The sequence below is a fragment of the Arachis hypogaea genome, chromosome 19 (assembly GCF_003086295.3).
Source record: "Arachis hypogaea cultivar Tifrunner chromosome 19, arahy.Tifrunner.gnm2.J5K5, whole genome shotgun sequence".
Lineage (NCBI taxonomy): Eukaryota > Viridiplantae > Streptophyta > Magnoliopsida > Fabales > Fabaceae > Arachis > Arachis hypogaea.
In genome coordinates, this window is record NC_092054.1 from 134,877,877 (window position 1) to 134,903,549 (window position 25,673).

General features: G+C 35.7%; 1 protein-coding gene across 1 annotated transcript in view; it reads right to left on the reverse strand.

Annotated features, from left to right (window-relative positions):
* The window catches only part of LOC112779560 (probable glutathione S-transferase), a 136,858-nt gene that overhangs the window by 56,847 nt on the left and 54,338 nt on the right, over positions 1 to 25,673 (reverse strand). The gene's annotated exons all lie outside the window — the stretch shown is intronic.

The window sequence follows — 25,673 nt, forward strand, 5'->3', positions numbered from 1 at the left end:
CGAAATCCCCACAGATGGCGCCAATGTTTGGTAGCTCGGGTACCGGACGATTCAGAGAGGTTGTTGGGTTGGAGAGGTGGGGTATCGCCTGGTTCCGGGTTGCGGAGTTGGAGCTGGAGCAGTCGACGTTCCGAGATCCTGGTGTGGAGGGGGGGTGCCACCTGCAAAGACACTCCGACGCTCTAGTCAGTCAGGTATGCAGGCGAAAAAGTGGGTAAGGTGATATGTGTGACGTACCTTTGGGGAGGGGTAGGACCCTCCCCATATATACCGTGTCAGGAGTGGGTCCCACAAGGGCAGACCCACCTTCCTCGAAGCTTCCCAATACAGCTGTAGCAGAGAGCTGTCAAGGACGCGTGTCCGTGTCGGTAGTTGAGCGTCTCACGCCCGACCGTTTGGGTCGTGTGGCCTATGGGTCGGGTCGGCCCGCATGATGTTTGGCCCGGGCCGTAACACATGAATTTATCTCGTTTACTTTCTAAACGAAATAATCATAAATGTATTTCGTTTACACTATAAAAAAGATATATAAAATTTTAAAAAAAAATACATATCTCGTTTACAGTATAAATGAGATACATTCATAATTATTTTGTTTATACTGTAAAAGAGATGTGTATTATTATTAAAAAAATTATGATTAAAATAATATCTCGTTTATATTATTGTAATCGTAATTTTTTTATAATAATACACATATCTCGTTTATAGTTTAAATGAGATAATTATGAATGTATCTCGTTTACATTGTAAACGAGATATGTATTTTTTTTTTCAAATTTTATATATCTCGTTTACAGTGTAAACGAGATAAATCAATATGATGTAAATTGGTAAATACATTACAAATTATATATTTCGATAAATAAAATAATTAAATTATTTATTTTAAAAAAAATCCTAAACAATAAGTAGTGTTTTAAAAAATATAAATGTATTAGGTATGAATATGTAATAAATTTATAATAAATATAAACTAAAATAAAATAATAAGTTAGTCAATTTAAAATTAAGATGACCCAGAAAAAATAAATTGCATTTTTTAAATAAAATTTGATTTTTTCATATTTTTTTATAGGTTTCTCATAAAAAAAATTAAAATTTTCTATTTTTATTTGACACTACAAGGTTTAAGATATAATTTAAATTAATACTTTTTTATACTCAATAATTTCGAACAAGCAAAGTTGGATTGATTAGTGTCTTATAGACATAAAAAAAAGATAAACCTATCTTTCTGAATATTCAATACCTTTAGCAGTTTCTTGCATGTAAATAATCCATTAGTTGCTTTTTTCATTGGATTCTTGAATCTAACCCTACATTTGTCACAATTTTTCTTGGTTCCTATTTGATTCCCTTCCTGTTGAACATTTCAAACATTAATTATTGGTAAGAGTTTTCAAGCATTATGAATACAATCCTCAATTATTGAACCAGATCTAGATATTTGCTTTTACATCATGCTATGACGCTAAAATTCTTCTTTTGCATTTTTATTTTTCCAACCTCTCAATTTTCCGTCACAAACAATTATAGAAACAAGAAACCTACTTTGTACTATATCCATTACTAATTATCCTTTCAAAAAAAATTACCTCATAGAAATAAATATATGATGGATCTGAGATACGTGATTTCAATAATCCTAATCTCAATAAGCCAACACTTTTATCTTTTATGGCTTCGATTGGCTCCAGCGAATTTTCTTGTAGACACATACCGTTTTTTCTCTTCAATCAAAGCCTCAATATGGTTAAGCAAATTTTATTTGTACCCTTGGAGTCAAATTGCGTCATATATAATTATTACATAAATTAAAATGTAAAATGTGTCATATACAATTCACACCATTAAAACTATAAAATTTAAATCTTCAACTAAACAAGAATAACTTGGGAATAAATTCTCACCACAATGATTCGGAACGACACAAAAATCAGTTTCATGAGATCTGATAGTTTCAAATGCAACTTCAATCAAAATTTCTAGAGATTTTTGTTTGCTCGCCTTCTAGATCTATTTAGTCAACTCCACCGAATCCGCTTTCAAATCGCGTTCGGAGTGCTTTAAACCGTTGGAGCAAAAACAGAATCAGCGGTAAAACTCGCCGTAAAAGACGATGCAGAAGCGGAAGATCTAAAGCATTACATCAATAATCTGAATGGAATCGTCACTGAAATACTATCTCGAGAAGCGAGAGCTCCATAAATTGAGAGGCTCGTCGTTTTTCATTCATAACTCCATCAATGACGCATTGACGGAGGAGTTTTGGTGGCAACAACAGCAAAAAGATGAATGACGGTGGCAATGGAATCGAGATTTTGGTGTTCAAACTCTCCCTCATTACCTTTCTCTCGAAGAACGCTTTTGATTTTTTTTTTTTTTTTTTGAGTATGGACTCAGTAAATATTTATTTAGGTTGGACTTTTTATAATTAATTAAGTTGAGAATATTATAACAGCAAAAATTTTTGTTAATTATTTAAAATTATCACAAATAAAATCTATTAGGAGGGTTTTAATAACTTCTATTAAAAAATTTCTACAAATAAATAAGAATTTTGTAATGTGATAATAACAATAATTGAATTAGTTTTTTCAGTTATGAAAATTAATCAAACAAGATTTCGAAATAAGATAAAAAAAAAAAAGGTGAATTTTGATGTATTATATAATTGTATATGTTAAAAAAAATTATTTTAAAATTCTGATAACTGATCATTTTAGTTTCATAAAATATTGTCGAACAAATCTAAAAATACTAAAATTCTAAAATATGTTGTTAAATATAAATTTTTATAAAATATAATTATTAACTTATATTAATATATATACCTTTAATTATATTTTGTTAATTTTTTGTTATATTAAATTTTAATTTATTTAGTTTTGCATTTAATTTAGTCCCTTCTCATAAAATTTTGATTTCGCTACGGGACGTTGAAATGTCAAAGTTCAAAAAATGTTTTAGAAAGATAGATATGTGATTGGGTAAAAGATTAGATGGTACTTTAATTTTTGGGCTATTAAATTGTGGTTAATAATAAAATATATTTTTTTAAGTTTTTAAATAATTATTAAATAATTATTTTTTAATTTTATTTATTAATTAATTTTAATATATTATTTAATTTTAAAATTTATATTTTATTTTATGAATTATTATTTTATTATTTATTATTTATTTTATTTTTATAATTCTATTATTAATAATTTAAAATGGTAAAGAAATAAAACATTACAAAAATTAAAAATTTGATGTAGAAATAATTTTAACGAATTTGATGTAGAAATAATTTTAACGAATTTAATTTCTCAAACTCAAGTATTATATTGTAAAATTAAAATTCAATTTTTAATAACGTGAATCATTTAAGAAGAATTTATATAATAAATTGTATGTTTGATCTGTTTGATAGGTAAACATTACAAAAAAATAGAACATTTATAATAAATTTAAAATTATTGCAAATTATTATTTTTTGTAATAAAAATTAGTTATTATTATATAATAAGAACAATTATTTGTAACAAATAAGACACTTTGTTATAAAATGTTCAAATATTTTGTAATAATCTAATTTCTTGTTACAAATTGTGTTATCTTTTGTAACGAAATGATATTTTGTTGTAAAATTTTATAATATTTTGTCACAAAATATTAAGTTATTGTAAAAATTTAAAATATTTCATAACAAAATATTTATTTATTTCAAAAATTCAAATTATTTTGTAATAAAAAATTAACATGTTACAAAATTTAATATTATTTATAACAAATTATTTGTTTATTACAAAATTTAAAGATCTTTTGTAACTAAAAAAAATATTTTAAAATGTTAAACTTTCTAGGAATTAAAAATTTGTTTATATAAATTTTTATAGGATAATTTTATTTTGTTTCAAAATTTAATTTTTTAAATACTGTTTATATTAAGTATTTTTTATAAAAGAAAATTAACGATTAAATGATTAGTTATTAAAAATTGTAGAAATTATTTTAATTTTTTTAAAAATTAATACATCTAATCTTTACCAATAATTAATTTTTAAATTTTGATTACAAATTAATTTCTCAAATCTAAAAAAATTTAATTGTTAAATATAAATTAAAAGAATTAAAATTTTATTTTGAGTGAAATTTATAAACACGCTAGCTTCAAAACAAAAATTCTAACTTCATTCTCACACAATCTCAACTTCCAAAATTCAAACACACAATTTTACATATCGAAATTTCTTCTCCTTTCACGCCATCCTTCACTTTCCTCCTCTTTCACTCTTATCGTAGAATCGTCGTCTCCGTGTGCCTGAGAAGAATCGTCATCTGCCGGATCTAGATCCTCGTCACAGCCGGGGAGAATTGTTGGGGCTTTTTGATAGTTCTGATTTTTGGGGGTGTTATTTTAAGTTTCATGAATTTTTGGTGTTTCTGATTGTTACTTCCTTAGAGTTTTTTTCTTCTGAATTTGTTCTTGGTTATGATTTTGCTTCTAATTATTTGGTTTCAATTTTTTGGGCATATTTCTGTAGTTTGGTAAGTGGATTCTTTTAATTTTGTTGTTTTATTATCTCTTTTAGTTTTATTCTGTTGTAGCCATGGTTCTGAAAATTCAACCGAACTGATTGGTCGGACCGATCCGACTATGAGCTGGCTTTTTTATACAATTCGACTTGACTTGAAAAATGCTAGACTTAGAACCATTTTAGAAACGCTGAACCGGCCGGTCAGATCAAATCGAGACTCGACTGGTTTTCACTCATCTGCCTCAAACAATGTTGTTTTGGGGTTAAAAATTATATAAAAATAAGGCAGAAACTGAAGCCTCGCACTCGTAGAGTCACATGAGCCATCATCTCTTCATCTCTCTAAAGGACATTTGTAACACTCTATTACGCTAAGGTTCACCCTATAGCCGTGAAGCAAAGGCGATAAAGTATTACGACAGTTTTAAAGCTGCATACAATAGTATATAATCAAGAAATAGTATAACTAGAAGCCCGATGAAAGGAATAAAAGATCAAAGACTCATAGAATATAGATATGATGCGCGAAACGTTCACACACGATAACTAAATGCGTTGGCATGAAAAGTACAAAACATAATATATAAAACCTTGTAGATAGCTCCAAGATACACAAGGCAATAATTAAAGTAAACAACATATATATGTATGTTATACAAAAGAGAACTAGTCACAGCTTGCGAAGTTTAGGCCGACCAGCTCAAACAGAATACAATAGAGTTTTTATAAGTTAAAACAACTAACATTCTTTCTCTCAAAGTTTTTAGAAATAAAGCCTCTAAAGTAACAAGATGCAATAATCCAAAAGTGAGAGAACTAATAATACAATAAAGTACGAAACAAAGCTGAATTATCCTCCACTTTGTCACGACGTCTGCAAACTCATCGAGGTGGGTTGCGACTTGCATCTAAAAAACAACAACATCATATGGTATGAGAACCGGAGGTTCTCAGTATGTGGTAGCAGTGCCTAATAGATAAGATACAAGGTTCTGAGAAGCGGCAATCCTAGAATTTCACATCGATACAAGACATTCAAGCTTAATATATATATATATATATATATATATATATATATATATATATATATATATATATAAAGTAAACCATAAACAGGGTAATCTAACTTAAGGGATTTCTAACTAATACTAGTCACCACTGTCCCACAGCCTTCACCAACCTATCCTCCTTGCAATCCCATTGCCACCGCCTACCAAACCTCCTCAATCCCAGCAGAAAACACAGGTAATGAAAACAAGTAAAGTACAATTAATATACATATACAACAAGTAAAACAAATAGCTAGTAGGCATGTGATTTATTTAGGCATAACAGAAGTCTAACAAAGCAAACAAGCATATAGAAGATGCATATGATGAATGCTTGTTCTATTGGCGGTGATATCACTTGTCAGTTCAATTGCCAACCTGACACACCCTTTTGGATGTAGCCTTTCTTCGACGTCTTGGGATATAGTGCCCGACTCACTCTGTGCACCCAGGAATATAGTGCCCTGCACACTATCGTTCCTGGGATATAGCGCTTGACCCACTCTTAATCCAAGGATATAGTGCCTGGTTCACTCTTGTGGCAAAGGAGGTTATGCGAGCAGGATACTACCTTAGGCCTCACATCTGAACGTAGGCGGGAGACTGCCACAGCCTCTACGTCGGCACTGCTACCTCGACAAGTGGGATTCACCACCGTCCTTGCCCGAGGCGCATAGCAACTTACCGAAATAATATATCATCATAATTTATCATTCAGAGATCACTCACAATATCTAACAAGTCCACCATTCCTTTCTAAGTTCCAAACTCATCGTAACCATCAATTGTTTCTCTATTTCTCAAATTCATCATCAATCTAGCGTTTCATCAATTCACATAACTAATCCATTCACATTACATCCCAAGTCTAAGTCACCGTCTTCTAAACTCATAATAGGAAATATCTAACTTAAGTTACCTAACCCGTCTTCACTAGTGTCAAAGTCCAATTATTAGCTAAGAGTCTGATCCTAAATAGACATTAAAGGTGTTTAGAAAGCTAGAGAAACCATTAAAATGTCAAAAAAAATTAATTTTTCAGCAAAACAGGGGTCATGCTAGGGGTGGCAAGCGGGGAAGCCCGCCCCGCCCCGCCTAGTGAGGCGGTCCCAGAATCCTAGCCCGCCCCGCCTAACGGCGGGCTGGCGGGCCGGCGGGCTAAGCCCGCCAAATATCCTCTTTTTTTTTTTTTTTACTTTTAACTATTAAATAATATATATAAAGATATAAAAAAATCTCTTTTGTTTTTTACTTTTAACTATTATAATTTCTAAAAGTATAAACAAATTATAATTTTTGTATTCACAAATATTAAAGTCTTTGTAATTATAAATATTGTTTCCAAAATAAAATAAACATAATCCAAAACATAATTAACAATATTGTCTCTAAAACAAAACAAACATAATCTAAAACACCCAATTTTCATCTTCATTCTCTTGTAAGTTGGGTTGGGGATGTTGGGTTTTGGTAAAAAAAATTATAAAAATACCCCTTGCTAAAAAAAGACTAAGCCCGGCGGGAAAGCCCGCCCCGCCCCGCCAAAGCCCGCCAAAACCAGCGGTTTAAGCGGTGCGGGTTAAGCGGGCTTTTGCTATTTGGCGGTCCCAATTTTCCAGCCCGGCCCGCCTTTTTTGGCGGGTTACACGGGCCGGCCCGGCGGGTTTAGGCCCGTTTGCCACCCCTAGGTCATGCGTATGCATGCCCCATCTCGCGTATGCGTTCATCGCCCGCGTACGCGAACGCTCAAACAGGCAAGGGGTGCTGCGTACGCATGCCAATGGCCGCGTACGTGGGAGTGTAAAAATGGCAAACTCGCGTACGCATTCCAGGTCGCGTACGCAAGAGTGGTTGGCCGAGGCCAAGGCCCGCGTACACACGCCTGTTCCGCGTACGCATGCCACCCAATTTTCACAAAAAGCTGTTTTGCTACAGTATTCAATTTTTGACACCGAATTTCAAACGCGCATAACTTTCTCGTTTTAAAATATTTTTCATCCTTCTTCGAACGTCTTAAACCTCTCGGATACAACTTTCATTCAAATCAAGTTTCATCAAAATTAAGGATCCGGAAGCCAAGTTATGGCTCGTCAAAGTTCATCAAAAATAAAGTTTTACCGAAAGTTGTAAAAGCCTCTAGTTTTCAAAACACTCAATTCACAAACAAACTAACCATACCCAAGACAATACATAAGCAATCCTCAATCATCTTTCAAGCATTCCAAAGGCTAGATTAGACACTTCTCACTATATCAATTCATTCATAAACTCCACATTCAACCTAAATAACACCAAAACTCAAACATTTCCATCTCAATCATTATTTGCCAATTTTCTCATCATCAATACTCATCAACAACAATAATCATCACAAACCCTCATCAATATTAACAATCATCAATATTCATCATCAATATCACAACATCAATATCCATCATCAATCATCAACAACGTTAATTCAATCCTATCCTACAGTCTACTAGCCTAAGTTTTACGAAACATTACATATTAACTAAAGAAAATTGAAACCATACCTTGGCCGATTTCCAACATGCACAAAATACCAAAATTGACTTCCAAATAAGCTTCCATAAAGTGTCAACCACCAAAGTTCAAATCCAAATGCTCCAAATCCACCAAGTCAACTCCAAATCAATATGTAATTACTCTAATATCATAGAATACACCAAATTAACATTAGGGCTTACCAAAAAATCAAATTACAAGGGTTTTTGAACTGACTTACCTCACCCACTGTGGAATCGGACAAAACCCAATAATTTTTCACTATTAGATGGCACCTAAACAACCAAAATCATAAAATCTACTTAATAACTATACCGAAATTTTTGAAACTCTTAAGACAGAAAGTTGGAGCATGGATTTCAAGTTCTTACCAACTTTGTTTAGATAGAAATGATGGGTTCAGCGAGAGCTTTGCATGTCCGCAAACAGCACGTAAATCGGAATATTGTAGCTCAAGTTATGAGCTTGTGAAGAGAAAGATGAATAGTGATCTCTTCTTCTTCAATCTCAGCAACTCTCCCTCTTGTGTTGTATGTTATGAAGCTGAATGACTTCATTAAGGTGCATTTTATATGTTGGGTTGGGCCCAACTTGAGCTCGGTCCAACTGCTTAGCGTTTTTGGTTTGTTTGGCCCAACTTTGGGCCAAAACCTTTAAAATTAGCGCCCGATTTTCAATTTTAAATGTTTTTCTTAAGGATTTCTACAGTTTTATTTTCTCCCTCATAGTACCGAATAGACTTAAGCCGGTACTACCGGCTAATTTACTGATACGCGTTTTTAGGCAATTTTTCGCAGAAAATTACATTTTTTCACCTGGAAAAATTCACTGATTTCAAATCTCACCTTTAAATTTTTAAATTAAGATGTCTAAATTTTTAAACCTATTTCAGGTAATTAATTTATTATTTTATTTTCATCTAAACGGTTAATTTAGTTCTGGTTTTTACAACGTTGCTCTTCCCTCTCTCTAAGAAAGAAAAGAGGAGACATACTTTAGCATTTATCACCGCTGCCATTTTTCTCACCGTCGTTGTCCCACTATCGTCTGGTCGTCCTCCACCGTCCCCTCTACTGTATTCTCCAACGCCTTTGCTCATTCGCCAACTTCTTCGTGTCACATCGCCAGCTCCAGTTTGGCAGCTCGTCGCCCATCGTCTGTGGTTCTCGGTTGTACGTTGCCATCAGCGTTCTTGCTTCCTCTCCCTCATACTTTGCTTAGTTCTCAAACCGAAGACAATTTATGTTTTCTTGATTTTATTTTTGTTTTTAATTTTTTTCTTATCCCTGTTTTGTTTGTCTTCTTTCTTAGTTTATTAAAATTCATACTTTGCTCACTGCTCATTGATAAACCTCTATCTCATGGTTTATCTTGTGCTCAATTGAGTGGTTTTTATCAACTCTTTACCCACTTATTCATACTATTTGCATGGTTTTACATTTGCCTTCCTAATTATGTGCTTTGATTGAAAACATGCTTTTTTGGCCTTTATATTGCTAATATTAATCCTCTCTTATCACCATTAGATGTCTTGATATGTGTGTTAAGTGATTTCAGAGATTACAGGGCAGGAATGGCTCAGAGGATGGAAAGGAAGCATGCAAAAGTGGAAGGAATACAAGAAGTTGGAGAAATTGCTAAGCTGTCCAGCCTGACCTCTTCGCACTCAAACAGTTATAACTTTAGCTACGGAGGTCCAAACGACGCGGTTCCAGTTGCATTGGAAAGCTAACGTCCGAGGCTTCGATTTGATATATAATATGCCATAGTTTCCCTGACGCTAGGTGACACGAACGCGTTATCCACGCGGACGCGTCGCATCTGTGAACTTCAATCCGCGCGGCCGCGTGGGTGACGCCTCCGCGTCACTTGTCCGCGACCTAAACGTACCAGAATACACAGGGGGCGATTTCTGGGCTATTTTTGACCCAGTTTTTGGCCCAAAAAGCACAGATTGGAGGCTATAAATCGGGAGAATGCATCCATTCAGGAGAGAGCTCGCATTTTTATTACTTTCCATGATTTAGATTTAGTTTTGAGAGGGAGATTCTCTCCTCTCTCTCTCTTAGGATTAGGATTTAGGACTTCTCTTAGTTTTTAAGAGTGACTCTCGATCCAGGTTTAATATTTACTTTAATTTATGTTTCTATGCTACTTTTACTTTAATGCTTTTATTCGTATCTACAGATGTTGCCCAATTGGCTTATGAATTATTCCATGTTACAGATTATTATTTGAATTAATGATTATTTGAGGTATTTCAGTTATTGATTGCTTTTTCTTTAATTTGTGTTACCATTGCTTTCCATCTAAGGACATTTTTGTTCCAGCAATTTTACTTTTTCCCCTTTTGGTCTTGGTTAAGAAATCAGTAACTCAACATTATCAACTCAACATAACTGATAATCGCTATCTTGCTAATTGAACTGAACTTCAATAATCCCAACTTTTCTTAGGAAATAAATAGGATTCGAAGGTCAAACTAATTAGTCCCTTGACTTTCCTTTGCTTTGGTAAAGGTTAACTAAGCGGAATTTAGATTCAACTTTCATTATTGTTGAGAGAGATAGTTAAGTTGGACTTCCAATTTCTTTTACCTTGCCAGAAGTTTGCTTTACAGTATTTATTTATTCTAATTGTCATCTACTTTACTTGTCATTTAAATCACTTGCTTCTCCCTTCTACACCCCGATTACAATCTTTATAGCCAATAATAAGAACATACTTCCTTGCAGTTCCTTGAGAAGATGACCCGAGGTTTGAATACTCGGTTAACAATTTTTAAAGGGCTTTGTTACTTGTGACACCCAAAACTTTTGTAAGAAAGGTTGATTGCTTGGTTTAGTAACTATACTTACAACGAGAGTTTCTATAACCTCAAAACCATCAATCTTCAGCTCTTCAAAATGGCGCCGTTTCCGGGGAACTGCTAACGTGTACCTTATTATTGGTTATTGTAAATATTTTTCTTTTGCTTGTTTATTTATTTTTGTTTTTCCTTTTTATCTTTATTTGCTACCATGAACTCTCACCCCTCTCGCTTTGAGTTTGGTTCTAACTTTGTTGAAGGAAATAGAAGTTACAGCAGGAATATGCATCAAGGTCAGACCAATCAAGGATGGATGGAGCCAAGAGGTTCTAATCAACCCTTTAGGCAGCAACACCCTCTGAGATATCCTGGACAAAGACCATTCCACTGTGCATACCCAGCTGAAAGATATGGTGGACAACCTTGTAACTACCAACAAGCCCCATCCCGTGCATATAAACCATCCTTTCAACATAACCTCGAACCACCACACTCACAAGCTTCTCTTTACCATTCGCCACCATATGATCCTTCCTTACCCCAGTACCAATCCAATCACTCCCAATCACCACCACTTTCCTATGTATCATGCCCAAGTCCGGCAACCTGAGAAGCAGAGGTTCGCCTAAAGGAAACAGTAAATAAACTTCAAACAACCATTTGACAACTGGAGCAAACAATAATTCAATGGGTTTCTAGGCGCTCAAATATACAAGGATCAGCCACAGCCCCATGTGAACAGTCTAACGAAGAGCGTAGCATGAAGGAGATACCAGAAACTCCAGTGGACAAGACAGAGAATGAATTCATACTAGAACAGGTAGAAGAAGCTATCATTGTTCAAGAAGAAGAGTTGGTTGAAGATCTAGGAGATGCTGAACCTCCATGGGAATCCAGAACTAAGGAGAACTCCGTCAAGGACGCTACAGTTGATGCTAAGGAGGATATTGTACAATCTCCAAGGCAAGTTGTTTATGAAGAATCAGACGGAATAACCCAAGACACAAATTCCCTTGATGATGATAGTCACAAGTCAAATTCTCTTAGTAATGAACTGGCATCCGCAAGTGAATTCTCTGAGGTCGAAGAATCTTCTCCAAGTGAATATGAAGACGATGCGGAGGTAGATTTCTCTCAACCTCCAATCTATGACTCAAGTGATGAGGAAGACATAGAAGACTTTGACCAGGACACAGATACAATTGTAGAGCCTTGCAAGGAAGTGGAGGAATTCACAGAAGAGCACAAGGGAGTAGAACTTACAGAACCACCAGAAACACCTACCCCAAGGCCATTACCACCTAATACAAGCTTCAAGTGGGTACAATCCTTAACCTATAACTTTACTTATTCACTTGAATATGGTTTGCTTGAAACAGATGGCCAGCTTAGAGCTCTTTGCGGCTTTAAGAGTAAGAGGGAAATGGCTCGTACTCAGAGTTGGTGCACAAGGTTCAATAAGGTTCCACGCTTTACCTCGAAGTACACAGATTGGTATCATGCTCAATTGCATGGATCATAGAGAACGTTTGGTCACCATGGTGAGATTCTACTCTTTAAACCGCCCGGATGGAGACATGTAGATCAATGCGGAGGCGGATTTAATAGCAAAGCTTGGGATCCTGGCGTTTATTCTGACGTTTGTCACCCTGGGAGCCTAACAATCTGTCTGAAGCTGCTCAGAAGCTTTACATGCCTAGTATGGGACCCCGGAGGCTATTGGAATTCCAAGCACTGGTGGAGATTTTTGGACGAATTTAAACATAAGCCGCCATAGCAGGAAACTCCTCCAATGTCCAACTTAAGGACTTTAACTAAAAGTGCTAGGTGGGAGACAACCCACCATGGTATGGTCGCTTCTTTTTCAATTTATTTCTTGTTAATTGCTTTCATTTTTATTTCCTTTTCATTTTACTTCATTGAACCTGGAATCATGCATAGCATTCATGTTAATCATTGAATTCTGCATTTATCATACATATAAAAAAAATCGCATGCGACGCGACCGCGTCACCCACGCGTTCGCATCGCCAGTGCATTGGGAAGAAAGAAAATTGAACAGAGAGTTACGCAGGAGCAGGGCTGGCAGCGTGCCAATGGCACAAATCACCCACACGACCGCGTCGCTGACGCAACCGCGTCATATGGGAATAATGGCCTCCCACGCGACCGCGTGCCCCACGCGACCGCGTGCCCCACGCGGCCACGTGACCAGGATTTCGACGTAACAAAGGTGTATGGCCGAAAGTTGAGCTGGAGTTGGGCTGGACTCGTGCTGGAAGCCCAAGCCCTCCCACGCGAACGCGTGCCCCACGCGTCCGCGTCATATTGGAAATAAGGCCACTCACGCGATCGCATGCCCCACGCGACCGCGTCACCCTGGATTTTGGCAATACTAAGTTTTCAACAGAGAGTTGTGCGACCGCGAGGCTGCACTCGCGCCACTAGCACAAATCGAGTCACGCGATCGCGTGCCCACGCGTCCGCGTCACCAGCGTCGCACAACCTATCCAGATTAGTGCCAATTTTCTTATCTTTTCTTCTCCGAATCCTTATTCTTCTTATCTTTTCTTACTTCTTTTTTTCTTCCTTTCTTATTTTCTCTCACTTCCATTCTATTTTATTTAATTTATTTGCATACTTTCATTCATTGAATTTTAATTTTGTGCATATTTTTCTTTTCTTTTCTAAATTTATTATTTTTCCATTGGTGTCCCTAATTCATATTCAACTGTTGTGTCTTTTCTGGTATTATTTTGGTGCTCAGTGACTTGTTTTACACTGTTGGGTAATATTATTTAAGTCAATGCTAATCTTTTATGATATTTGTATTAATTTTTGCATTGACATGAATTTATCTCTCTTTACCCACATTCTCTTCCCCATTGTTGCAAATTGTTGCACTCTTGATTTGCCATGTACTTCTATTATTTTCTCACTTGAATGTTGTAGCTACCATGTAAATGAGACCCTTATCATTTGGCATTAACCCAATCATAATTCATTTATTTTCTTATCTCTATTATTGGGTTACCTTTTTTTTCTTTCAGGATGGCCACCCGGAAGGGAACCGGAAGACGTTTACATGGGGAGACAGACAAGTCCATCTGCACAATCTTTAGAGAAAAGCAAACAGTTGAAACAACCCGTCCACCTGCACATCTCAGCATGCACCGAGGACGGTGCAATCTTTAAGTGTGGGGAGGTCAATACCGATCTCCATGGGTTAGTTATTCTCTTCTCAACACCAATGTCTTATTTTCTTCATTAGTTCATTGTTGCATTACATAATAGATTGCATGTGTAGTTGATTGTTTGTATTTAAATACTACTTGGTTGAAAAATAATAAATTTCTTCTAAAGACCCTATTTTTGAAAAAAAAATTCACTAATTTAAATTGAAAATTTTTATGTTAAATTTGTTTGAAGTTGTATTTGGAACATGGTTTTTGAGATAAAGAACACACAACCTGTGAGATTTGAGCTTATTTATATGGTTACATTATTTAACCATAAGTTTTTATTCTTATGTGTCTTCTTCTCCATGATTGTAATCTATATTTTGTTCCAATCTATCTGTCCATTATTTAGTGTATTTACATGCTTGCATATGATTGAGGCCATTATTTGATTTTAGCTCACTTATCCCAAACAAGCCTACCCTTTAAATCATCCTTGTCAGCCACTTTGAGCCTTTTAATCCCCATTTGTTCTATATCTTACCACATCACTAGCCTTAAGCGGAAAACAAATTAATTATCCCAATTGAATCTTTGGTTAGCTTAAGATAGTGTGTTAATTAAGTGTGGGGAAACTGTGGGAACATGGGTTAATAAAGGAAAAGTATAATGTTTCTAATTTATTTGAATATCAGGAATTTGGAATCTACTCATGAAAAACTAAAATAGAAAACTAATAGAAAATCCATGTGCATTGATAAGTTATGTTTGTTTCTCTAAAAAAAAGAGAAAAAAGAGAAAAATCCAAAAATACTCAATAAATAAGTAAATAAGGGGACAAAATTACCCCAATATTAAGTTTAATAAAAAGATCAATGCACATGTGATAAAAATTAAAGAAAAAAAAAATTGGTACATGAGTATGGGAATTATACAAAAGTGGGAATTATGGGTAGCTAGGCATGAATTTAAAAGTATATAGAGTATATGTATATTAGGTGAGAGCTTAGGTTAATTAAAGATTCATATTATAGCTCACTTAGCCATACATATATCCTTACCTTTACCCCAGCCCCATTACAACCTTGAAAAGACCTCATGATGTTTGCATTGGTACATTAAATATTTGTTGATTGGTTAGATGAAGAACAAGGTTTAGAAAGCATGACTAGAGAAGAGTAGAGTGAATAACCCTATACACTTGAGAGATTAGAGTGATATACACTACTAGTGAGGGTTCAATGCTTGATTCTATGTTCCCTGCTTTCATGAGCTGTCTTTTTACAAGTTTACTTGCTTTTTATTGTACAATTTGAATTAGTGGAAATTGGTTTGTATTTGTCTTGGAGAACTTGTTTACTTTTAAACCAAGTAGGTAGAAACATTTTGCATGTAGTTGCATTCATATAGATAGGATTGCATTTCATACATCCTACCATTCCTCTTCATCTTTATAGCTTCTCTTGAGCTTAGCATGAGGACATGCTAATGTTTAAGTGTGGGGAGGTTGATAAACCTCTATCTCATGGTTTATCTTGTGCTCAATTGAGTAGTTTTTATCAACTCTTTACCCACTTATTCATACTATTTGCATGATTTTACATTTGCCTTCCTAATTATGTGCTTTAATTGAAAACATGCTTCTTTAGCCTTTATATTGCTAATATCAATCCTCTCTTATCACCATTAGATGCCTTGATATGTGTGTTAAGTGATTTCAGAGATTACAGGGCAGGAATGGCTCAGAGAATGGAAAGGAAGCATGCAAAAGTGGAAGGAATACAAGAAGTTGGAGAAATTGCTAAGCTGTCCAGCCTGACCTCTTCGCACTCAAACGGCTATAATTTTAGCTACAGAAGTCCAAACGACGCGGTTCTAGTTGCATTGGAAAGCTAACGTCCGGGGCTTCGATTTGATATATAATATGCCATAGTTGCTCTAACGCTAGGCAATGCGAATGCGTGATCCATGCGGACGCATCACATCTGCGAACTTCAATCCGCGCGGCTGCGTGGGCGACGCCTTCGCGTCACTTGTCCGCGACCTAAACGTACCAGAGTACGCAGGGGGCGATTTCTGGGCTATTTTTGACCCAGTTTTTTGCCCAGAAAGCACAGATTGGAGGCTATAAAGTGGGGGAATGCATCCAGTCAGGAGAGAGCTCGCATTTTTATTACTTTCCATGATTTAGATCTAGTTTTGAGAGGGAGATTCTCTCCTCTCTCTCTTAGGATTAGGATTTAGGACTTCTCTTAGTTTTTAAGAGTGACTCTCGATCCAGGTATGTTGCCCAATTGGCTTATGAATTATTCCATGTTACAGATTATTATTTGAATTAATGATTATTTGAGGTATTTCAGTTATTGATTACTTTCTCTTTAATTTGTGTTACCATTGTTTTCCATCTAAGGACATTTTTATTCTAGCAATTTTACTTTTTTCCCCTTTTGGTCTTGGTTAAGAAATCAGTAACTCAACATTATCAACTCAACATAACTGATAATCGCTATCTTGCTAATTGAACTGAACTTCAATAATCCCAACTTTTTCTTAGGAAATAAATAGGATTCGAAGGTCAAACTAATTAGTCCCTTGACTTTCCTTTGCTTTGGTAAAGGTTAACTAAGCGGAATTTAGATTCAACTTTCATTATTATTGAGAGAGATAGTTAAGTTGGACTTCCAATTTCTTTTACCTTGCCAGAAGTTTGCTTTACAGTATTTATTTATTCTAATTGCCATCTATTTTACTTGTCATTTAAATCACTTGCTTCTCACCTTCTACACCCCGATTACAACCTTTATAGCCAATAATAAGAACATACTTCCTTGCAGTTCCTTGAGAAGACGACCCGAGGTTTGAATACTCGGTTAATAATTTTTAATGGGGTTTGTTACTTGTGACACCCAAAACTTTTGTAAGAAAGGTTGATTGCTTGGTTTAGTAACTATACTTACAACGAGAGTTTCTGTAACCTCTAAACCATCAATCTTCAGTTTTTCACTCATTTAGTAATGGCTATTTTCTTCTTTTTTTTAATTATTGTTCAGACTTCAGATTCACAGAGATTCCTCTTCTTTGCTTGCTTGGATTAGCATGGTTTAGGGTATTCATTTTCCTGAATGATTTGAAGCAAAATTTAAGTGGACCAATTTAATTTTGCTTGTTTTGTGGGATAATTTAATCTCCTTTGTTAACCTAAGTTAATCTTGCTCGCAGTAACCCCAATTATTAAAAACCTTAAGGTTTAATTACTCATCAGTTTTATAGTGTCATTAAATTTTCAATTAGATTCCTATACTTTTTTCTTTTCGATTGAGTTCCTATATTGTATCAAATTTTGTAATTAAATTTCTGTCGTGACAAAAACGTTAGAATTAACAGAATAATTAGTTAAACAAAACAAATATGCCTAACACTTGACTGAATATTTTTTACAGTTTAACATAATATTCCATTAATTGTAACATTTTTATCACGGTAGAGACTTAGTTACAAAATTTAATATGATATAAAAGTTTAATTAAAAAATATAAAAATTTAATTAAAAATTCGATAAAACTATAGGTATCGATGAAGTAATTAAAGCTAGCTTTAAAACTTCATTGAGTGTATAATATGTCTTTAAAGTATGAAATTAAAGTCTCTAATATGAGTGTATAATATGTCTTTAAAAGTGTTCGATCTCATTAACCAAATGTGATCATTGAACATTATTATTGAGTAGATGTATTTTTTATAACAATTAACCCTCAGATACAAAAGTTGAATAGTAAATTTACTGAGCAAATAATAGAGCTTTTGTACTTTAGATTCTAAGGACAATAATTTCAAATAATCTAACATTAAAGAAATTAACAAATTAGTAGAAAAATTTTATATTAATTTTTTTTAAGGAACTAAATATTTTAAAATCTCAATTGTAACATTATTAACATGATATATCAAATCATTTAAAAAGCATTAATACACTTTTTGAATTATGTAACAAGTGACAATAAACAGAAAAATTAAGAACTTATCATATAGTTGATAGATTAATATGTATTGTTTTAATTCTTTTAGTGTTTACAACAATAATAAAAAAAATTTTTAGCAATACAAAATTGTTAAGATAACACTCTAAAATAAGATGATTGATGAATTTTTTTAAAGATAATTAGGTTATTTATATATTAAAAAAGAATTAATAACTATTTTGACACATATAATAATAGATGATTTTAAAAGTAAAAAAACATCAAATAACCTTTTCATGATAATAAATTATAAGTACAAAGTTGTAACTTTTACGCATTGTAGCCTTACGTTATTTATGATATGCATTCTTATTTATTTATAGAGATTATCTTGTTAGTTTTCAAAAAAAAAATGTATAATATATGAGTATTGTATATACATATCAAAAACAACAAAGTTAGTAGCTGTCTTTTATTAATTAAATATTAAATACATATATGTATATATCTTCACATAGATGTTTGATTAAAATTATATGCTTAACTTTTATTTAAAATTTATTCTTAGAAATAATAATATAAAATATTTTAGCAAATTATCAAACATAGACTCTATAAAAAACTAGTCTAGCTCTGTCCCTCGTTGTATGAGACATTGTATTATGTTATAAGAAAAAGCATGGAAACCAATGAATTTAGTGTATTATATAATAGAGGTAAAACTGAAATTAACATTAAATAATAATTAAGTTAATTAATAAAAAATTCATCGTATAAAAGAAATTTGTTTTCACTGTTTAATATCTAAATTTTTTCTCCCAAATTCTAATTCCTTTCCCCCAAACTTTTAACATTGTACCATCTTACTCTACTCCTAATAACCCGACGTGTCGTTTCTTCGCACCATCACCACGTCACCACGGCACCGACCAGACTTTCGTCATTCCTATTCTCATTGCAGACTACCACAGTCACCGCCATCGACGAGGAGCACGCGCAAAGGACAGCAACATGCCGTCATGCCGCTGCGCCATCATTCAGCGACCACTCGCCCTTTCTTTGTGACGGAATCAACCGCAGTCACTGCTGTTCACGAACGCTCGCGCCCTCCCAGTCGCGATTCTAGGCGCCGCCACCACTCTGTCCCCCTTTCACTCGCGATTCGCAGTTCACTGCCGCAGTCCCTTCTCGTTGCAGTTCACAGATCACTGCCGCAACCCTCTTCCCCTCGCAATTTGATGCGTGAGCATCTTATACCTATTTGTTGCTTATTTCTAGTTAAATTAAGTTAGAATTTAGTAAATTTAATTATATTTTGGTGTTAAAATTCTCTTTGGATGCTACTTTGAGTTGTTTTGATGTTTTTATTATTTCAGGTGAAATTCGGGCATGTTGGCAGAGTTTTGTACAAGAGAGAGAAGAATTGGAGCTACTCCTTTTGGGTGCTAAACGCCAAGCTGGCGTTTAGCGCCAGCAACTCAGCACGCTTCTGCCCCCCCCCCCCCTTTAGGCGCTAAGCACCAAGTTGGTGTTTAGCGCCAGGCAATCCAAATTCAAATCCCATCAAAGGAGCATCTTTAATGGATTTAGCTTTTAATTACAATCTTATCTTTTATTTTTGTAATTTTTATTTACAAACAAACTCTTTTAGTTTTAGAATTTATTATTTTATTTTAGTTTCAAATCAAATTAGGTTAGATATAAGAGGGAAAAGATTCACTCTTTAGGGGGATCTCTTCTCATCTTGTCACTTCCGCACGTTTCACTTTTCAGAACCCTTGTTTTTTCTGTAAGTCATGAGCCACTAAATCTCATTGGTTAAGGTTAGGAGCTCTGTTTATTTCTATAAATTGAGATTATTATTCTTCTATTTTAATTAATGTATTGATTTAGTTTCAAGAATTGCTTCCATTCTTCATCTTATGAATTTGGGTAGAATGACAGTATAACCCTTATTCTATATGTGTTCTTGTGATTCTTGAAAGAGTTATCTTGCTTGAACAACAGTTTGATGAAAGCAAATTCATCCAAAATTGCTAATTACTTGAACTAATCAGGATACGTGACATATAATCCTCTTAGCTTTGGGTAATTAGGGTTTTTGTGGCCATAAACTAGAATTGCTCTTAACCCTCTAACCTACATTAAGTGACATATAATCCTCTTAGCTTTGGGTAATTAGGGTTTAGTCAATTGCAGTTTGTCATGAAATAAATCTTGCATGATTAAAATAGTTGGTAAGAAAACTTACTCCGGATGAATAAACAACTTCGAAGCCTTAACTATTTTCTTTCATATATTTGGTGCACGAAATTGTGATCTCAGGCAACGGCGCCAAAAACTCTGTACGCACGTCTTAATAAATCGTTTTTCATTCACAACTTCGATACAACTAACCAGCAAGTGCACTGGGTCGTCCAAGCAATAAACCTTACGTGAGTAAGGGTCGATCCCACGGAGATTGTTGGTATAAAGCAAGCTATGGTCACCTTATAAATCTCAGTCAGACGGATATAAAATAGTTATGGAGTTTTCGAAATTAAATAATAAAATAAGGATAGAAATACTTATGTAAATCATTGGTGAGAATTTCAGATAAGCGCATAGAGATGCTTTCGTTCCTCTGAACCTCTGCTTTCCTGCTGTCTTCATCCAATCAATCCTTCTCCTTTCCATGGCTGGCTTTATGTAAGGACATCACCATTGTCAATGGCTACTTTTAATTCTCTCTGGAAAATGGTCCGATGCGCTGTCACTGCATGGCTAATCGTCTGGAGGCATCACCCTTGTCAATGGCTGCATCCCATCCTCTTGTGAAAATGGTCCAAATGCTCTGTCACAGCACGGCTAATCATCTGAGGTTCTCGATCATACTGGAATAGGATTCACCCTCCTTTTGCGTCTGTCACTACGCCCAGCACTCGCGAGTTTGAAGTTTGTCACAGTCATTCAATCCCAGAGTCCTACTCGGAATACCACAGACAAGGTTTAGACTTTCCGGACTCTCATGAATGCCGCCATCAATCTATCTTATACCACGAAGATTCTGATTAAGAGATCCAAGAGATACTCATTCAATCTAAGGTAGAACGGAAGTGGTTGTCAGGCACGCATTCATAGGGAATGATGATGATTGTCACGTTCATCACATTCATGTTGAAGTGCGAATGAATATATTTGAAGCGGAATAAGTTGAATTGAATAGAAAAACAGTAGTACTTTGCATTAATCTTTGAGGAACAGCAGAGCTCCACACCTTAATCTATGGAGTGCAGAAACTCTACCGTTTGAAAATACATAAGTGAAAGGTTCAGGCATGGCCGAATGGCCAGCCCCCAAAACGTGATCACAGGATCAAAAATACAATCCAGGATGTCAAATACATGAGTAAAAAGTTCTATTTATAATAAACTAGCTACTAGGGTTTACAGAAGTAAGTAATTGATGCATAAATCTACTTTCGGGGCCCACTTGGTGTGTGCTTGGGCTGAGCTTGAATGTTACACGTGCAGAGGCTCTTTCTGGAGTTGAACGCCAGGTTGTAACGTGTTTCTGGCGTTCAACTCTGGTTCGTGACGTGTTTCTGGCGTTTAACTCTAGACAGCAGCATAGAACTGGCGTTCAATGCCCTTTTACGTCATCTAAACTCGGTCAAAGTATGGACGATTATACATTGCTATAAAGCCCTGGATATCTACTTTCCAACGCAATTGGAAGCGCGCCATTTTGAGTTCTGTAGCTCCAGAAAATCCACTTTGAGTGCAGGGAGGTCAGAATCCAACAGCATCAGCAGTCCTTCTTCTACCTCTGAATCTGATTTTTGCTCAAGTCCCTCAATTTCAGTCAGAAAATACCTGAAATCACAGAAAAACACACAAACTCATAGTAAAGTCCAGAAATGTGAATTTAACATAAAAACTAATGAAAACATCCCTAAAAGTAACTAGATTCTACTAAAAACATACTAAAAACAATGCCAAAAAAACGTATAAATTATCCGCTCATCACAACACCAAACTTAAATTGTTGCTTGTCCCCAAGCAACTGAAAATCAAATAGGATAAAAAGAAGAGAATATACTATAAATTCCAAACTATCAATGAAACATAGCTCCAATCAGATGAGCGGGACTTGTAGCTTTTTGCCTCTTGAATAGTTTTGGCATCTCACTTTATCTATTGAGGTTCAGAATGATTGGCATCTATAGGAACTCAGAGTTCAGATAGTGTTATTGATTCTCCTAGTTCAGTATGTTGATTCTTGAACACAGCTACTTTATGAGTCTTGGCCGTGGCCCTAAGCACTTTGTTTTCCAGTATTACCACCGGATACATAAATGCCACAGACACATAATTGGGTGAACCTTTTCAGATTGTGACTCAGCTTTGCTAAAGTCCCCAATTAGAGGTGTCCAGGGTTCTTAAGCACACTCTTCTTTTGCTTTGGACCTTGACTTTAACCGCTCAGTCTCAAGTTTTCACTTGACACCTTCACGCCACAAGCACATGGTTAGGGACAGCTTGGTTTAGCCGCTTAGGTCGGGATTTTATTCCTTTAAGCCCTCCTATCCACTGATGCTCAAAGCCTTGGGATCCTTTTTATTTACCCTTGCCTTTTGGTTTTAATGGTTATTGGCTTTTTGCTCTTGCCTCTTGGTTTTAAGAGCTTTTGGCTTTTTCTGCTTGCTTTTGCTTTTTCTTTCTTTTTTTTTTTCGCTATTTTTTTTTCTGCAAGCTTTGTTCTTTGCTGCTTTTTCTTGCCTCAAGAATCATTTTTATGATTTTTCAGATTATCAAATAACATGTCTCCTTGTCATCATTCTTTCAAGAGCCAACATATTTAACATTCTTAAACAACAACTTCAAAAGACATATGCACTGTTCAAGCATTCATTCAGAAAACAAAAAGTATTGTCACCACATCAATGTAATTAAACTATGTTCAAGGATAAATTCGAAACTCATGTACTTCTTGTTCTTTTGAATTAAAACATTTTTCATTTAAGAGAGATGATGGATTCATAGGACATTCATAACTTTTAAGACATAGTTACTAACTACTAATGATCATGTAATAAGACACAAACATAGATAAGCACTTAACATAGAGAAAACAAAAAACAGAGAATGTAAGAACAAGGAATGAGTCCACCTTAGTGATGGTGGCGTTTCCTTCTTGAGGAACCAATGATGTCCTTGAGCTCTTCTATGTCTCTTCCTTGTCTTTGTTGCTCCTCCCTCATTGCTTTTTGATCTTCTCTAATTTCATGAAGGATGATGGAGTGCTCTTGATGTTCCACCCTTAATTGTCCCATGTTGGAACTTAATTCTCTTAGGGAGGTGTTGATTTGCTCCCAAAAATTCTGTGGAGGAAGGTGCATCCCTTGAGGCATCTCAGGGATTTCTTGATGATGAGCTTCTTCATGTGCCTGTTGAGATCCATGAATGTGCTCTCTTGTTTGCTCCATCCTTTTCTTAGTGATGGGCTTGTGAGATGAATCTTTCCATCTCCCATGGCTCAGAGGTGGAAGCAATTGCCTTCCCTTTCCTCTTTCTTGAGGTTTCTCTGGCCTTAGGTGCCATTAATGCTTATGGAAAAACAAAAAAAAGCTATGCTTTTACCACACCAAACTTAGAATGTTGCTCGCCCTCGAGCAAAAGAAGAAAGAATAGAAGAAGAAGAAGATACAGAGGAGATGGAGGGATGTGTGTATTCGGCCATATGGGTGGGATTGGGTGGGAAAGGGATATTAAATTTTTTAGGTAAGTGGGATGTATGGATGTGAGTGGTGAATGGAAAACAGAAGGGATGACAATGAATGGAGAGAGAGAGGGTGAGGTAGGTGGGGATCCTGTGGGGTCCACAGATCCTGAGGTGATCCTGTGGGATCCACAGATCCTGAGGTGTTCAAGGATTTACAACCTTGCACCAAATTAGGCATGCAGAATGCCTTTGCACACAACTCTGGGCGTTCAGCGCCAGATTGGTGCTTGTTCTGGGCGTTGAACGCCCATTTGTTGCCCATTTCTGGCGTTGAACGCCAGAACCATGCTTGTTCTGGGTGTTCAGCGCCAGCTCTTCTCCAGGGTGTAATTCTGGCATTCAAACGCCCAGATGCTGCCCATTTTGGGCGTTCAGCGCCAGAACCATGCTCTGTTCTGGCGTTGAACACCAGCCAGATGCTTCTTACTGGCGTTTAAACGCCAGTAAGGTCTTCCTCCAGGGTGTGATTTTTCTTCTGCTGTTTTTGATTGCATTTTCAATTTTTATATTTATTTTGTGACTCCACATGATCATGTACCTATAAAGACATATAACTAATAAAATATAGTTAAATAAAAATTGGGTTGCCTCCCAACAAGCGCTTCTTTAATGTCAATAGCTTGACAGTGGGCTCTCATGGAGCCTCACAGATGTTCAGAGCATTGTTGAGACTCCCCAACACCAAACTTAGAGTTTGGATATGGGAGTTCAACACCAAACTTAGAGTTTGTTGTGGCCTCCCAACACCAAATTTAGAGTTTGACTGTGGGGGCTCTGGTTGACTCTGCAATGAGAGAAGCTTACTGTGCTTCCTCTCCATGGGTACAGAGAGAGATCCTTGAGTTTTAAACACAAGGTTGTCCTCATTTAATTGAAGGATCAATTCTCCTCTGTCCACATCAATCACAGCTCTTGCTGTGGCTAGGAAGGGTCTTCCAAGGATGATGAATTCATCCTCATCCTTCCCAGTATCTAGGACTGTGAAATCAGCAGGGATGTAAAGGCCTTCAACCTTTACTAACACGTCCTCTACTTGTCCATAAGTCTGTTTTCTTGAATTGTCTGCCATCTCTAATGAGATTTTAGCAGCTTGCACCCCATAGATTCCCAGTTTCTCTATTACAGAGAGGGGCATGAGGTTTATCCCTGACCCAAGGTCACATAGAGCCTTCTCAAAGGTCATGGTACCTATGGTACAAGGTATTAAGAACTTTCCAGGATCCTGTTTCTTCTGAGGCAATGTCAGTTGATCTAGATCACTCAGTTCATTGGTGAACAAGGGAGGTTCATCTTCCCAAGTCTCAATGCCAAATAATTTGGCATTCAGCTTCAAGGTACTTGGTAACTTGCTCTTCAGTAACATCCTCATTCTCTTCAGAAGAGGAATACTCATCAGAGCTCATGAATGGCATAAGGAGGGTTAATGGAATCTCTATGGTCTCTAGATGAGCCTCAGATTCCTTTGGTTCCTCAGAGGGAAACTCCTTATTGATCACTGGACGTCCCAGGAGGTCTTCCTCACTGGGATTCACGTCCTCAACCTCCCTTACAGGTTCGGCCATGGTGATTAATTCAATGGCCTTGCACTCTCCTTTTGGATTTTCTTCTGTATTGCTTGGGAGAGTACTAGGGGGATTTCAGTGATCCTTTTACTCAGATGGCCCACTTGTGCCTCCAAATTTCTGATGGATGACCTTGTTTCATTCATGAAACTCACAGTGGCCTTAGATAGATCAGAGACTAAGTTTGCTAAATTAGAAGTATTTTGTTCAGAGTTCTCTGTCTGTTGCTGAGTGGATGATGGAAAAGGTTTACTGTTGTTAAACCTGTTTCTTCCACCATTATTAAAGCCTTGTTGA